This window comes from Apostichopus japonicus, chromosome 4 (assembly GCF_037975245.1).
Source record: "Apostichopus japonicus isolate 1M-3 chromosome 4, ASM3797524v1, whole genome shotgun sequence".
Classification (NCBI taxonomy): Eukaryota; Metazoa; Echinodermata; class Holothuroidea; order Aspidochirotida; family Stichopodidae; genus Apostichopus; species Apostichopus japonicus.
In genome coordinates, this window is record NC_092564.1 from 23490518 (window position 1) to 23505817 (window position 15300).

The following is a 15300-nucleotide window of genomic DNA, read 5'->3' on the forward strand; positions in this document are numbered from 1 at the left end:
AGAGCGAGGAGGCTTGGTCACTTGATATAGACGGACTAATCGATATGTTTGCTGACAAGAAGGCCAGGCTCAGTAAATTCAAGCTCTAGCCTTTCCAAGTTCTCGGGAACTTGGATACCATTTGTCCACAGGAGTTACGCCACGGGTGGAAATATACATGTTGATGTTAATTGGACATTGGTCATTTGGTCTTATTGTCCTTTCAATCTCTTAATGTATTCTAGCTTTGCAACACATTTTTTCATGTTCCCAGTATGACAGACAAGACGGACCAAAAATGTGTCTATGAACGCAGATTTCCCCCCAAATCTCAGTCGATAAAATCACCACAAAATGTTCCATATACGGCTTAGATTGCACCAGAGAGCTTGTAGAACCACAGAGCTTCCAGGGCCCTAAGGCGGGCCCTGGACCCACGCCTTTGGGACTTCGCGCTCCGCGTTCGTGATGTGCGCTCCGCGCACATCGGTTGATCCTCCGCAGCAGCCAGGGGGGCCCTTCCTTCCCTGGACCCAGGGGCACCCAGAACTCATCGTTACGCCGCTGATCTGAAGGCATTCAGCAATAGAAAATTTTCCACCCCCTCCCCTTAGACCCTCCCCATATCACTCTAACGCCACTTTGGCCCCTCCCAAACAAAGGCCCTGGATCCGCCAGTGGTGATATGCATTTATTGTAATGGCCTATAGACTAACCTAGTGTAAAACCAGGCTAGGCTATGTAGTAATTAAGCTATATTAGGTTATATGTATTGATAATGTGAGTTTTATTGAGAAAAATTATAATTTTTTACTATTCATTCATAAACACCATGAAACTCGTGTATATGGTTGATCCTAGTACACTTCGAATAAAACTCGGAAAGCCCTATACTTTAAAATTGAAAATCTGCCCCCAAAAAGTGATAGTATCTTATTGGTATTGCCCCATTCATATTAGAAACAGCGTAAGAAATAAATCACATATTGGTACGTTCCGTAATGAAGGGAAACTCCTACGACCTGCAGTTACCACGTTTTGTTACTTAATAAAGACAGCATGAGGATACTGTACATATTATGCACTAATAGTTACGTCAAGTAACGTATACTTCGTACACTACAGACCCTGGCAGCCGCAACCATGCACGCTTGCTTTCTACCTTACCGTGACGGTTGCATGCACAAATGACAAACTAGCTGGAGTACAACGTGTATGCAGTACTATACTGTTTATGTGGGCATACCACATGTTCGTTTCTGTTGCTGCAATGTAACATGCTGTATACCCTGGACTTTCCCTCTGTTTCTGGAAAGGATCGAAAAAGATTACAGAAATTGTTTTTCAATACCAGAGATTTCCCGCAACCCAACATGATTATTCATGAAAGTGTCACACACAGGGGGTAGGGGCCGGGGGGGGGGGGCACGTGCCCCCACTTTTTATTCCAAAGTAGCAAATGTGCCCTACTGGCAAATAAAATATGCCCCTTTGATGAAGAACTGTCTTTGGATATCTTAAGCCTTTAAGTTTAATATTTTATTTTTAGTCTGTACCTGCTATTTTTAAAATGGCATCCCTTATCTTTTTGTAGTACGGTTAACAATAAACAATCTCAATAAATAGTTTTATTAAGGAAAAGTCGCCCAGGAAAGAACCTGGGCACGAAAACCAAACTACCAAACGACTGATCCGCGCTCTCAACACCAGTCCCCTTGCATCGGGACTGTGACTGTGTGATCATCATCAGGTGTGCATCACCATTCCCCTCGAAAGGGAACAGATACTACACATGATCTTAGCAAAAAGGCCGAGAAAGGCACTAAATAGTATTGATAACACACTAACATATCGTATATATTTAAGTGATATGGCCGGTGTGTATCGGTTTATAGCATAACGAGTGGTTGTTGTGGAATGAGAAAGTGCCCCTCTGATGTTGTGCCCCCCCCCCCCTCTTTGGAAGCTTCCTACCCGCCTGGTCATACACATAAAATGTCTACAAGATTTAAAAGTTAACACGTCCGCTCAGTAAAACTTGCGTCCTTACAGTCCTCCATGAGAACATGCACTTTAAAGTATCTCTACAGGAACGCACAATACTCAGTTATAATGACCCCCTGACAATTCTTGGCTTGTGCCCAAAAATCAAATGATGGAAGCTGTAACTAGTATATGCAACAACAAAGATATTGTCAAATTCTGAAGCGTGAATTTGCCGTAGACAAGTTACCATCATAGAATCAATTTGTATGGTTACTTACTTACTGTACAGTTGTATTGAAACAACATCCTTTGTGTTCATTGAAAACTTTATATGCAAGAATGCTTGCAGACAATGATAAGGGCTATAAGCCATGCAAATCACAAGAAATATAGGAACCACCATTGACTATTTTAGCATGAAATTGTCTGTGATTGTTATGATTTATTTGGTTTCAAACAAATTCAATCATTTGTGCAAAGGATTGGAATTTTGGTTCTTTGTTATGTTTTTCAAAGGCCTAGCTGTGAGTGTGTGCATTTGAAGGTTTTGCGTCACTGGCTAAAAGTAAGACTACTCGCTATAACGGTAAGGCTTATAGACCTGGCCTGTGTAGCCTAACGTTATATATATTATACTGATGGTTACACTGTTACAATTTCATACAAGTATAGCGTTTTCGATTAAAACATATTGGTATAGTTGTAAATCACTGAATCTCGTTTGTTCGAATTAATGGTATAAGCGCTGCCGTCGGGGTTGGCTGGACGCGAAATTATTTTTCCCACTTCGACGCGGCCACATGGGCGTGGCTTATGAAATACGTCACAGGCCGGCAAGTTTGTGACTTCGACTTCGAGCTCTTACGTATAGCTCTTTAATAATATACTGAGCTAATATACTCAGGCCTAATATACTCAGGCCTAAGACATGACTTCATGAGATCCATGATGATGTGCGACTGCTCCTCCCAGTCAATCGGGTCTTATGGAGCTCTTGAGGTAAATTCCATCACAAAATCAAACTGTGTTTGTTTATTAGATGTGTTATGAACCTCCCGTGTCTGAAAAAGTTTGGAGAAGAACCTCCCGTGACAGCAGGGTCTGGAAAAGTTATAAATGAACCTCCCGTGGTATTGATTATTACACTTCATATTACACCAGGTAGGCCCACTGACCTTTCAATGCTAGAAACCTACAAAGATACATGTATTGTATTGTGCCCCATATTGTTTTATCCATCATTCTAAATTATTTGTTCATTTATAAATGAACCCCCTTTTAAACGGCAGTAAGGAGCCTACGTGCTTTCGTCATTAGTTTACGTACGCTACTGGGTATTGTTACGGACTTGAAATATTTTACCCATTTGATTAAACAGTTGTCACTTGCGTCTGTATTAACTATAACCAGGGAGCTGTTACTGTTAGAGTTGCAGCTCCCTGCTATAACTATGCCTAAATAGCAATGTCCCTCTGTACTATACTATTTATTGTACTGGTACGTGTACTAGAATCCCTGACATGCTCTCAAACAAACACCCGAGAGATATCACTGCATAGTCTGTGACGTGGACCAATAAGCCGTAACAACGACCGATAGTCCACGCCCATTATGCTAATATGGCCGCGTCGAAGTGGGAAAAATAATTTCGCTGGCTGGACGTGTTACTGGGTCGAAAATAGCGCGCAAGCGTATCCGATGCATTTGAGACCTCCAATGTGCCGCCAGGTTGAGACACCAAAGGCCCTTTCCCCATTCTCAGTGATCGTGAAAGATGTAGTATATTCTGAGGGGTCCAATGTGTCATTTGGGCCTAGCGTACGTAGCCGCTCGGATCACTGAACCAGTAGAAAATTAAATCTTCAGTTCGCCCCTAATTAAAGGTGGAGAGGTCACCGTGAGGCGCCGTCGGTCCCCAACATGGAGCCGTCGTCCAAAACAGTAGCCGCCACTGCGTTGCTTCCGTCATGGTCGCAGTTGTCACGGTTTGTCGTGATCAAGATTGTCGTCGACATCGTCTAAGCGCCTCACCGTGATATTACATACCATCGACACCGTCATGCACTCGGTCATCGGCAATATGAACTTCATTTTAATCATATTTCTTTATCGTTAATGACAGATACTATCATCGTAACAGGTGGTCGTCACAATCATCGACAAGGACATTTTAATCGCCATGTCCCATCGTTACGTCGTATCCGCGGTCGTCAAGGTTACGTAATCCTCTTAGACATTTTGATCGTTATCATGATGTTCAAGGTCATGGACACCGTCGTCGTCGTCGTAATTATGCATGGTTATCATAGTCATGAATGTTTACGATCCTATAGTTGTTACTTATCGTTGTCACGGTAATGGTCAAATCATAACGCCCCTCCATCGCCGGTAATTCCGATGCTAGCGTTATTTAATACAATTTTGTTGCATCACGTTGATTTGACGAGCTATAAATTCGTCATTTTAGCTATAAGCTATAAATTCGTCATTTTAGCTATAAGCTATAAATTTTAGCAAAAGCTACAAATTCGTCATTTTGTAACATTGAAATTGTTACAATGAGGACTGTATGAGCGTATAATCCATAATTTTGTCGCAAAATGATGAATTGTTGAATTTCATAATCGATGAATCATCATTTTTTTGGAAATTGTTAATTAATAAACAGATGGCACCATGGTCTATTGCAGAACTCCGTACATTAGAAGTCACAGTGCACAACTGAAGAAGCGCCCTGATTGTAACATATTCCTATGACGTAACGCCATAGGGAAATACACACTGTGCGTATGTATCCCATTGCCTAACACACTTATCACGTATCGTTCCAACCATCATTCGTCACGCTATGGGAAAACGGACCGTATTAGACCGGCAGCCCAGTGCACTTTGATCAAACGAACGAGGTACCAATATCTGAGTATTGGAACATTTGTGGAAAAACCCAGTATATCCAAAAGTGGATGTCTGCCGTGGTCGCTCTGCTGCATGTGGCCCCTGGGGCCGGTTAAAGGGGGCCCAAAAATGCATCTGATCAAACGAACGAGGTACCACTCGAAACCAATGTCAACTTAATGCATGAATGCCACATAGTACTGAATGGCCCATGCCAGACAAATTTTCTGCTGCAAAGGGCCCGCCAGACGTCCAAGAAGGGCCCCTAAAAAAATGCATCTGATCAAACGAACGAGGTACCACTTGAAACCAATGTCAACTTAATGTATGAATGCCACAAAGTACTGAATGGCCTATGCCAGACAAATTTCCTGCTGCTAAGGGCCCGCCAGACGCCCCCAAATATGGCCCAAATGCCCATTAGCGTAACATTGACCCAGATTAAATATGCAAGGTACCACTCAAAACCGGTTCGGAATGTTCGGGTTGATCTTACAGACTATGGAAATCATCATGCCAGACAAATTTTCTGCTACAAAGGGCCCGCCAGACGCCCCAAAAGGGCCCCTAAAAATGCATTTGATCAAACGAACGAGGTACCACCTGAAACCAATGTCAACTTAATGCATGAATGCCAAAAAGTACTGAATGGCCCATGCCAGACAAATTTTCTGCTGCTAAGGGCCCGCCAGACGCCCCCAAATATGGCCCAAATGCCCGTTAGCGTAGCATTGACCCAGATTAAATATGCAAGGTACCACTCAAAACCGGTTTGGAACTACACAAAACCAATATTAAATGCAAAGGTACTTTCCACAGAGTAAAGAACTGCCAATGCAAGACAAATTTTCTTCTGCATAGGTCCCACCAGATAGAAAGAATAGGTGGCCCAATGTGGCCCTATATATGGGTCTAAAGAATTGGATATATGTGCCTTGTAACATGACATTTCAAGCTCATGGTTATATTGTTTCCAGCATAAATTGGAGTTACTGTACACAAGACCAGTGTTTTATCTTATTTAGCCATTCGCTGCTCTAAGCAAAATAAAGATAACACTTTCACCTAAGCCTCTAAATATTTTGGGATTTGCTGGCCTGGGCAAAAATTTGCAGCAGAAAATTTGTCTGGCAAGGGCCATTCAGTACTATGTGGCATTCATGCATTAAGTTGACATTGGTTTCGAGTGGTACCTCGTTCGTTTGATCAGATGCATTTTTGGGCCCCCTTTAACCGGCCCCAGGGGCCACATGCAGCAGAGCGACCACGGCAGACATCCACTTGTGGATATACTGGGTTTTTCCACAAATGTTCCAATACTCATATATTGGTACCTCGTTCGTTTGATCAAAGTGCCCTGGGCTGCCGGTCTATATCGTTCGAACAGTATCCGTTAGTGTGTATTCTTCAATGGTGTTACGTCATTGGACGATACACAAATAAGACACCTAGACCTCCAGTTTTTTCCATCTCTCAAGACAAGTTATATTGAGGGTTTGCATTGCCTAAAGAAATACGGTATTGCATGATGCAGTATTTTTCGGGTGAGGGTCTAATCGTAGGGGGGGGGGGGGGCTGATGGGCAAGACGGCAGCGAGTTCAGAGTGTTGCAAGTGATAAATATATCTTTCGAAACGGACGCTTACCTCTTCAGCTGACTCGTCAAAAATATTGAGAAGTTGTCGTATTCGCGACTTGACATTATACCAATAATTATGTACTTCTCTAAGAAACATGCGAGTGTGTTATAATGCTAATTCATTAAGAAATGGTTTAATCAGGTGTCGTTAGAGGCTCCCAAGTAGGCCTGGCCAGATGGAAGGGGGTCAGATAGAGCAACAGCCCCGTGGTAAATTAAAGGGTCTGGGAGAATTTGGATTTTTCATTTTCATAATATACTTAGGCTAAGAAACAGGATTAGTGCAAAATCGGGGTCCGGTGGAATATTTGGGCCCGGGCCCGATCTGGCTCTCAACGATTCTGCTTCGAAGCCTAACATTTGAAATTGTTTAATCTTTAATACCACTGCTACAACTTTTTTCCTGCCACGGGCACGTTGGCTCTCGCAGTAGATCGCGGGAAAGTTGAGCTGTGCAAGTGACTTTTCAACGCTCGTTGCATTTGCCAATTCGCTAATTGATTACGTAATACACGCAGCCTAACGATCCAGGTTAATAACCTTGAAAGGTGAAAAATCGGGCAGTGGCGAAAAATGAACGGCAATCTTACTGGAGGGTAGTCTTGTTAAGACCCTAGTATGCGCAGCCTAGTGTACCTTTCTTTTTCACGAGGTTATATTGTCCCGTATCTCTTTGCTGTACTGTCCAGAGAATGCCCGTGGCAAACCTTTCGATTGTATCGGACAGATCCTCGGGCATGTAAAATACAGTGGGCAAGCACATTCGTGGTTGGCAGAAACGGACTCAGTGGACAGTTTGCACGCGAGAAAAAGAGTATCACAAACGGCATGGACAAGATATATAATGCATACAGTCAAGAGCTCTATCCATTTATAGGTTACGTTTCGTTATTTGTTTCCTACAACTACAATAGTACAATTTGCAAAAATAACGAAGTATGAACAGCAATGAACATATGAACAACAATGAGTGGACCCTATAGAGCAGGGGTTCCCTAACTGTAGAGACCCTTCTATAGGGTTTCTACGTAACTGGGGTGCATGAACCCCCAGGGGGTGCGAGAGTTCATCCCAGTGGGTTCATGAGACGTTTTTGTGAGTCTATAATACTTTTTGTTGAAATAAAATCTGATATATCATATAATTTAGTACTGAACAAAAGTCGTACCTATCGACAAACGCTTTTCGCGTTCCATGCGCATATGTTGCCATAGTAGTAGCCTACCGTTCATGTGATAAATAACTGAATTATGAAACAGACACAGGCTGCATGACTTTGGTGCATGACAGTACAATATTACACTATGAACTTGATCTTTTACGAAGCACTGTTATGCGTATTATAGTATAATAATGACTCACATCGTGTCTCGAAAAGTTGGGGGTGCGTGGACAACTCTGACATCCACAGGGGTTCCGTGAGGGGATAAAGTTATGGAAACCCTGCTATAGAGAATTTCGACGTATTTAGATCATTCAAGAGGGAGGGACAGGAGTACACACAAGAGGTACGGATGTGAACATTAAAAATGAGGGAGACAACATTTAAGTCACGAAGGTTTACACACAATCAACAACACTGCTCATTCATTTCGAAGCTTTACAAAATTCAAATAGAATATTTGTATAGACAGGCATGTTTGGGATTTCAACGAAGACGGGGATGGGTGGAAGGGGAAGAGGTTGGTGGGAAAGTTAGGGGACCAAATTTGGAAAGGTTTAGGCCTATAGTCATGGAAACGTGTAAATAAATGATAAGCAAAGCTTTACATCATTCCTTTATGAGCAAGAATCTTCATACTATTTTGTTTGAACATAAAAGATGAAAATGGTCGTTTTTGGTACGAAAATGAAAAAATTCATGCAAAACAAAGCGAAAAATATGGAACGCTTCACGATTTTGCGTGTCATCCTTGCGCAGGGGCCATGCTAATCTTCTCTGTATCGTTCCAATTTTAGTATATGTGCCGCCGAAGCGAGCACGTCTAGAGTACTGTTGTAGTGGTAATATATACTGCACAACACTGTAACAATGTGACATATGTTGTAGTGTAATTTTTGGTTTTATTCATCATTCGTCAGGTTATTCATAAATGACAGACACAATCTCTGCAAATTTTACAACTTTTTCAACGGATCTTTAAAATTATTTGTAATACATTTAAGGAAAACTATGAGATTATCATCTTTCAGAAATATGACTCTGTTATCCTTTTCCGTGTAGTCCTTTGTCGAGTCGACAACAGACTTACATGGCCACGCTGATGACGTCATTCGTTGATTGAATAAGCAAATTTCTGTCTTCCGAGGCCTTTACTACTATCTGTAGAACAAACGAAACATGAGATATGAATTATCATGAAACAGAGAGTCATTTATGTCACTATTGACGTTTGTTATTTTGTTTATGCTGTAAAAATAAGCGAAATTGTACTGAATTCATCTAATGAATATTCATGTTGCAAGTAGAGGGCGCTATACAAAAACCAAGGTTGGTGATTCCTCAAAATCGTCGATCTGTAAAGTTCTATATTTCAAGTGTGAACTTCACAACAAATTGTTAACATTAAAACTAAACTTGATGACATATACTTTAATTTATGTTAACCGATCTTTCTCATCCATACAGTTATTACAAATAAGTAAAACATTAAATGCCTTTAATCTACACCACATGACTGCACTCTAAATTTGAGGCACTGATATCCATGCTTTCTAGCCGTCTACGGCGAGTTGTATAGCAAATCTGCAAACAGTAATGTAGCCATGCTTACCATTTACATAAGACCACGGTATTAACACCAATTCACCTGAACAGGAGGGTTGATTGTAGATGAGTGTATGTATACTTACAAGACTTGTATGAATATTCAGTAGGCGGATCTTTCAGAAAAGAGAGCAGTAAGAAAAGAAAGAGCGAGGTAGAATTCCAAGGAATCGTCCAAAATATCTTACAATTGATCCACCAAGCAGGCATAGCTATAGTGATTCGTGTAGTGAGTTCATTTAGTGAAATAGGAGGTGCAGCGGGGTGGATTCCTAAATTATTGCCAAATTTAAACTTGGTATTTAAATACCACGATTAAATGTCAAAACTATTTATTTCAGTAACGGAACCAAGCTATACCATCAGATCAATCCAAGTTTTCTTTAGTTGACCTGACCTAAATATAGGGCCTACCTTTTCTAAATTTCACGTGACCAGCCTCGCAAATGTATATCTTACGGCCAATTAACCTGCTGTATTGGCTTGGACAATAGCTTATAAGCTATATAGGCCTATATATAAATAGCCGATTCTATTGGAACTAACGTTCATTAGTCTGTTTGGAAATGAGAAAAATGCCCACTAATAACATTCTCGAGTATGATCAGTACACAGGAAGCCTATAGCTACAGCTGGATTCGAGCTTCAACTTAATTAATCTCAAACTCATAGGCATTATTGACTACGCTAAATAAACCCGGCATACTTTAGACTAGTCTCCCCCTCTCCTTCCAATTAACTACCCCGCCAACGGCCTGCCGTCACGCTATGCACCCCTGAGGTTACCTACTCACCTTTCACACGGTGTGTCCTTCCTATGGTCGTTCAGTAGCTTCGCAATATTGTCTGTAAATAACCTACCCTCAGTGACTTCGGAATAATTTCTTCATCAATCAATCTTCATCCCGCGCATTTCTGTCTATATCCAAGCTCATACAGCAGAATATAAGAACTTAATTCTGCTCTAAGAACCACCTGCATACATAGCACATCTATGCGGCGTTTCTTCAAGTCCTAACACGTCACTCTGCCTTGCTTCGAAGTTTAAAAAAAAAACAGTGTGCCAATCTTTCGTTGAGAAAGTTCAACGAACAACAACTCGGCGAACCTAACCCCGCAGTTTAACCTCACAGCTATCGACCTGGTTTCTTCCATCGGCTGTGTTGAAGTCACTGATCTGTTAGTGTACAGATCAGTGGTTGAAGTACACTGATATGCATAAACCCTCAACTACTGCCCAGTCCTAAACGATAGAGCCCGGCCACTGCATTCCACTCATGCAGCGCCTTGTCAAAAATGAAACGAACATTACCCAGGCTTCGGTATCTATCGAGAATATCGAGGTTGGTTTATAACTCTAGTTCTTGCTTAGGTCGAAAACCTACCATGGCGCGCTGCCGTATTTAGAATTCTGTGCCAATCACACACATGGGTGCTCTAAATAGCAAACTAAAGCGAACCGGGTTTCCCCGCACAGAGACAGAACAAGTTTCTGTTTCCAATGTAATGATTGGAACTGCTATTACCACAGTCTTCCCACACGTGGTCTTCTGGGTCAGATTAATAACATTGCAAGTGTTCAATCAGTTGGAATGTCAACTTACGGAGGCGAAACAGGAGAAGAAAGATCCGCAGTGATAATAATCATTAATCAAACTTAAGATAAACGTGAAGAGATGCATTCGGAGCAGGGAGTTGTTATGGAAGGCAGATTCAGGATATACGTATTAGCAGGGAGTTGTTATGGACAGGGGCGGCGATTTGTTTCAAATATTGGGGGGGGGGGGACATTTGCTTGGGAGCAGGCGAATTACTATCTAAGCGGAGCGCCACCATCAGTTGGCGCGCAGCGTACAAGAAAATTTCTGGTTTTGATAGCCCTCCAGATAACCGGAAAAGGCACTTCTCGGGCTTGAAAATGACCAACCAGATGTACACTTTTGCCTGAGAACCAAGTTTTTCCCAATAGTTTTTTTCATTCATAACCTTTTTCAAGATTCTCTCTAGTCACACATTATGTTCGACCTCATCGCATCTCCTGTGGATCATTGCTTTTGTAGGTAATTCTACGTAACGCCCCACAATACCAGTCAGCCCTACTTTTCAAGGTTTTAAGCCCATTATTTGTTCAGAATTTGAATAATAAATTCACTTCAAAACATACCCATAATGTTGCACAAAATTTCATCTATGGACAACCAATATAGAAAAAAAACCTTCAACCCTTAACAGACCGGTCAAAATTGTACGAGTAGAGGGAAGTATGATCAAGACTGTTGGTCAAGGAATTTTCGAAAATTCAGACACAGTTAATTTATTGGTGTACAAATATTAAAACCTCTTAAAACGGCTACTATATATATATATATATATATATATATATATATATATATATATATATATATATATATATATATATATATATATGAAATTTGGTTTATATATATATATATATATATATATATATATATATATATATGAAATTTGGTTTATATATATATATATATTATTATTATTAGAGAAAACCAGAGAAATAAGATATGACTCATAATTGACAAAAAAGGAGTAAGTTTTAGAAAATATATTGGAATTTTCGGTCCCCCTGGGACCTTCGTCAGCAATACTTGGCAGTCGAATGAAAAGTACAAAATGTGACACAATGAAAGAATGACGCTAGATAAGTGTAAGTTGCAATGATGGAATTAAAACCGAATAAACCATGACTATACAGGAAGCGGATTAAGGAGCAAAGAACGGATTACATATGCTTGTAGAACTGATAGTTGTTAAGGGGTCCCAAGTCTTTGTTGAGGCCGGTGATGTTAGACTTAATACGAAAGATCCAATCGATTTCTTTACGTTTACGTTCAGTGGTTGATTTGAAGTTCGAGGCAATTAAAATACATTTTAGGTTTTTTAGAGAATGACTATGAAGATTGAAATGTTCGGAAACTGGTAGGTGGGGTGGTTTCCACCTCCGCAGGCAATTTTCCTTGCGGTAAACCTAGATGCCAAATATGCCCCCATATTACCCCAGGCACCGTGGTCAAGATTCCAAATGTTGACTTTAGTCTAAGACCCCCTTCCCTCTCTTGTGATTCTATTAATGTAATTTACATTTTCTATTGTGTACTTTGCAAAGAGGGCAATTATGTAGGTGAAACAGGCTCACGGTTCCGCTTACGTTTTAATAATCACAAAAAATCTATTCGTGATAATTTTGCAGGATTCCCAGTTTCCGAACATTTCAATTTCATTCAATTTTCATTTCCCCCCCCCCCCCCGCCCCCCCCCCCCATGATCGCCGCCCATGGTTATGGAAACAACTCCCTGGTATTAGTGAGTTTCCCGCTGAGTACTACGATTCCTGGCAGCAAAGTTTGCGTCCTATCGTACAAGTTTCAATTAATAGCCTATTTTAGTTTACAATTCTATCCAGTTCAACCTTAAAGGCATTGAAGACTCGTCCCAAACCGCGTGCGGCCATCTGAAAAAGTTAACTTTCTGTTGCTTGCAATTGACGTTTTGTTCGTATATCGCTAAAATGCAGACAGTAATGAAACGTGATACCTTGTTATCTTTAGCTGGACCTGAGATGTCTAACGCTGTATCGTTTGTATACTGTGCTGTGGGTATTGACCGCAACTGTATGTACTGAATGTACACTAGTGTTTAATTACCGACGGTAGCAAGTATGACGGAATTAAATATCAAAAAAACAGTGATTACACATCTCGAAAACTGGTGCTCGATGTGGAGAATAAAAATAAACCCCTCAAAATCTAACCTAGTCAATTTCTCCTTTAAAAACTCAAAATACCGTAACCATATTTCCAAAATCAATCTTTTTAACACCTCAATCACTGCCTCTCCCAATGCAACCTTCCTCGGTATCACTTTTGATAGTAAATTATCGTTTAATCTACACTGTAATAGAACTGCAGGACGCTGCTGGTCCCACCTTAAATACAACCAAATCCTCTCACACAATTATAATTTCCCTCCGAAAACCACTATCCAAATCTACAAATCCAAAGTAAAACCAATTCTCAGTTACGGAAGCATCTCCTTGCTTACCATTTCAAATCCCAATAAACAAATTTTAAATAGAATCCACACCACAGATTATCGACTTGCCCTAAAAATCCCTTCATATATAGCTACTTCTCACGTTCTCCGCGCAGGAAACACAAAATCTGTTTTCACCTACTCGTAGAATTTAACACCAAACTTTATAAAAACAACCTAGAGAATGATCCATTGATCGAAAAACTCCTAATGAAAATACAAAGTAGCATTTAACTCACTTCCCAAATAACCAAAACCTTTCCGTATTCAAAACTGTTACTTAAAGCCTCATTTTAGCCTATGAAGAAGATCCTGCTAGGATCGAAACGTCGGGCCAACTTACTGTAATATTATATCGGGACTCGCGAGAGAGAGAGAGAGAGAGGTACTGGAGTATATCTTGATGCCGTATTCTACGCTTCTTCAGGAGACGTCTCGAACGGGCGATAGAAGAAAACACTGATAGTTCACACAAAAACAAGTTGACGAGACAGGATTTGATTAGTGAATCGGTATAATTTCTTCTCTGTCGATTCTCTTACAAACAAAACAAAATTACAATGATCTGACTCCGTCAATTACCTAATTCGAAGAAGTGACGAAGTGATGAACTTGCGGGACCCCATGCTGCCTTTTATAGATCACTCCACCGAAAATCCCACTGCGCATAGTCAGAAGGCAGCCAATAACCTGCCCATCCTGTATTAACTTAACGATATAAAAATCAATGAACATAGACAACTTTCCCAAGAAAAAAAAAAGTGTCTATTCTATAAAACAATACTATTATCCCCGTAGGACCTCTCGCGAGGTCGAGCAGGGGTTAAACTCCTTTTTGTTGGTAGCAAGCTGTGTGTGTATTTTCTGGGATCGATGGTGGTGTTTAACACTTCTGTTACACCTCATTCGAAACTAGGTCAAATTACCGGCATAAGACGTTTCTTTTTGCGCGAGTCTTCACACCCTTTAAAGTCACCTCCCCATACAATTGAATCCCAGTCGTGCTTACTAAGGTAACTTTCAAGCTTAGTAAAAAGGGAAACGTTTTCTATATTATGGTCGTTAATTTTAACTAACTCGAGATATTTAACCGGTTCAAAATTATGAAACGCCCATCTGTATCATGAATAGCATCGTTCACAGACATATTAAAAACCGGATTAATTAGAATTGCAATACCTTTACTGCAGTTTGAACCATGAGATACTTTAAAAATTTACCTCCCCACCCATTGGCACAAATAGAATTGTCCGAAGGGATAGAATGTGTCTCGTGTAAATAAATGAAATCGTACTTATGATTATTTAAGAAAGAATTTAGTTTACGTCGTTTCTTGCTATCACGAATACCACTCACATTAAAGGTCACAAACGAGTACCGTACGAGCCCATAAAGGAATGAGAGAAGAGAAAGCCCTGGTATTCTAGTTGTTGGAAAGAAAAGAACTGTTTGAAGTTAAAGGACAGATATGCAGCCTTATAAATGCAAACTTGATAAAGCGATAGGTTAATTCACTCTCTCTAACAGGTCAAGTAATGTACTTATCAGAACAATGATCCCGATGGAAAAAAAATGAAAAACAAAAGCAGCCAGAGTTAACAGTAACTATAGGTAACTTACGAGACTAAAAAAAATAGAAAATAAAGCAACAGAAATTTCCTTGACTATCTTCACTGCTTATACAATTCTGTCAAAGCTATATGCCGTCCAACATCACATACATATAGACCAGGGTTGTCCAACCTACTGCCCGCGGGCCACAGTCCGGCCCGCCGCAGGGTTGCGTCCGGCCCGCCAGAGATGCTCTACGGTGCGAAATTTTAGAGAGCAGATTTATTGATAACAATTTGAAGCTATATAATCAATCATTCGAACCTTCTGGGTCCAAAAAACTGCATACAGGCCAGTTTGTGTGACACTCTCTCAGCGGAGGGGAGGGGGGGGGGTGGGGCGGCTGGACTTTATT

At 40.7% G+C, this 15300-nt stretch overlaps 1 long non-coding RNA gene and 1 other non-coding gene across 2 annotated transcripts; both read right to left on the reverse strand.

The window, feature by feature from the left end:
• Window positions 1-7785: 7785 nt before the first annotated feature.
• LOC139966028 (uncharacterized) lies at window positions 7786-11532 on the reverse strand. Its single transcript, XR_011792415.1, has 3 exons — window positions 10061-11532; window positions 9274-9382; window positions 7786-8822 (listed from the first exon to the last, which is right to left on the reverse strand). It is a non-coding gene; the product is annotated as an uncharacterized lncRNA (long non-coding RNA).
• LOC139967140 (U6 spliceosomal RNA) lies at window positions 8376-8482 on the reverse strand. The gene has a single exon (XR_011792906.1). It is a non-coding gene; the product is annotated as a U6 spliceosomal RNA (small nuclear RNA).
• Window positions 11533-15300: the final 3768 nt, after the last annotated feature.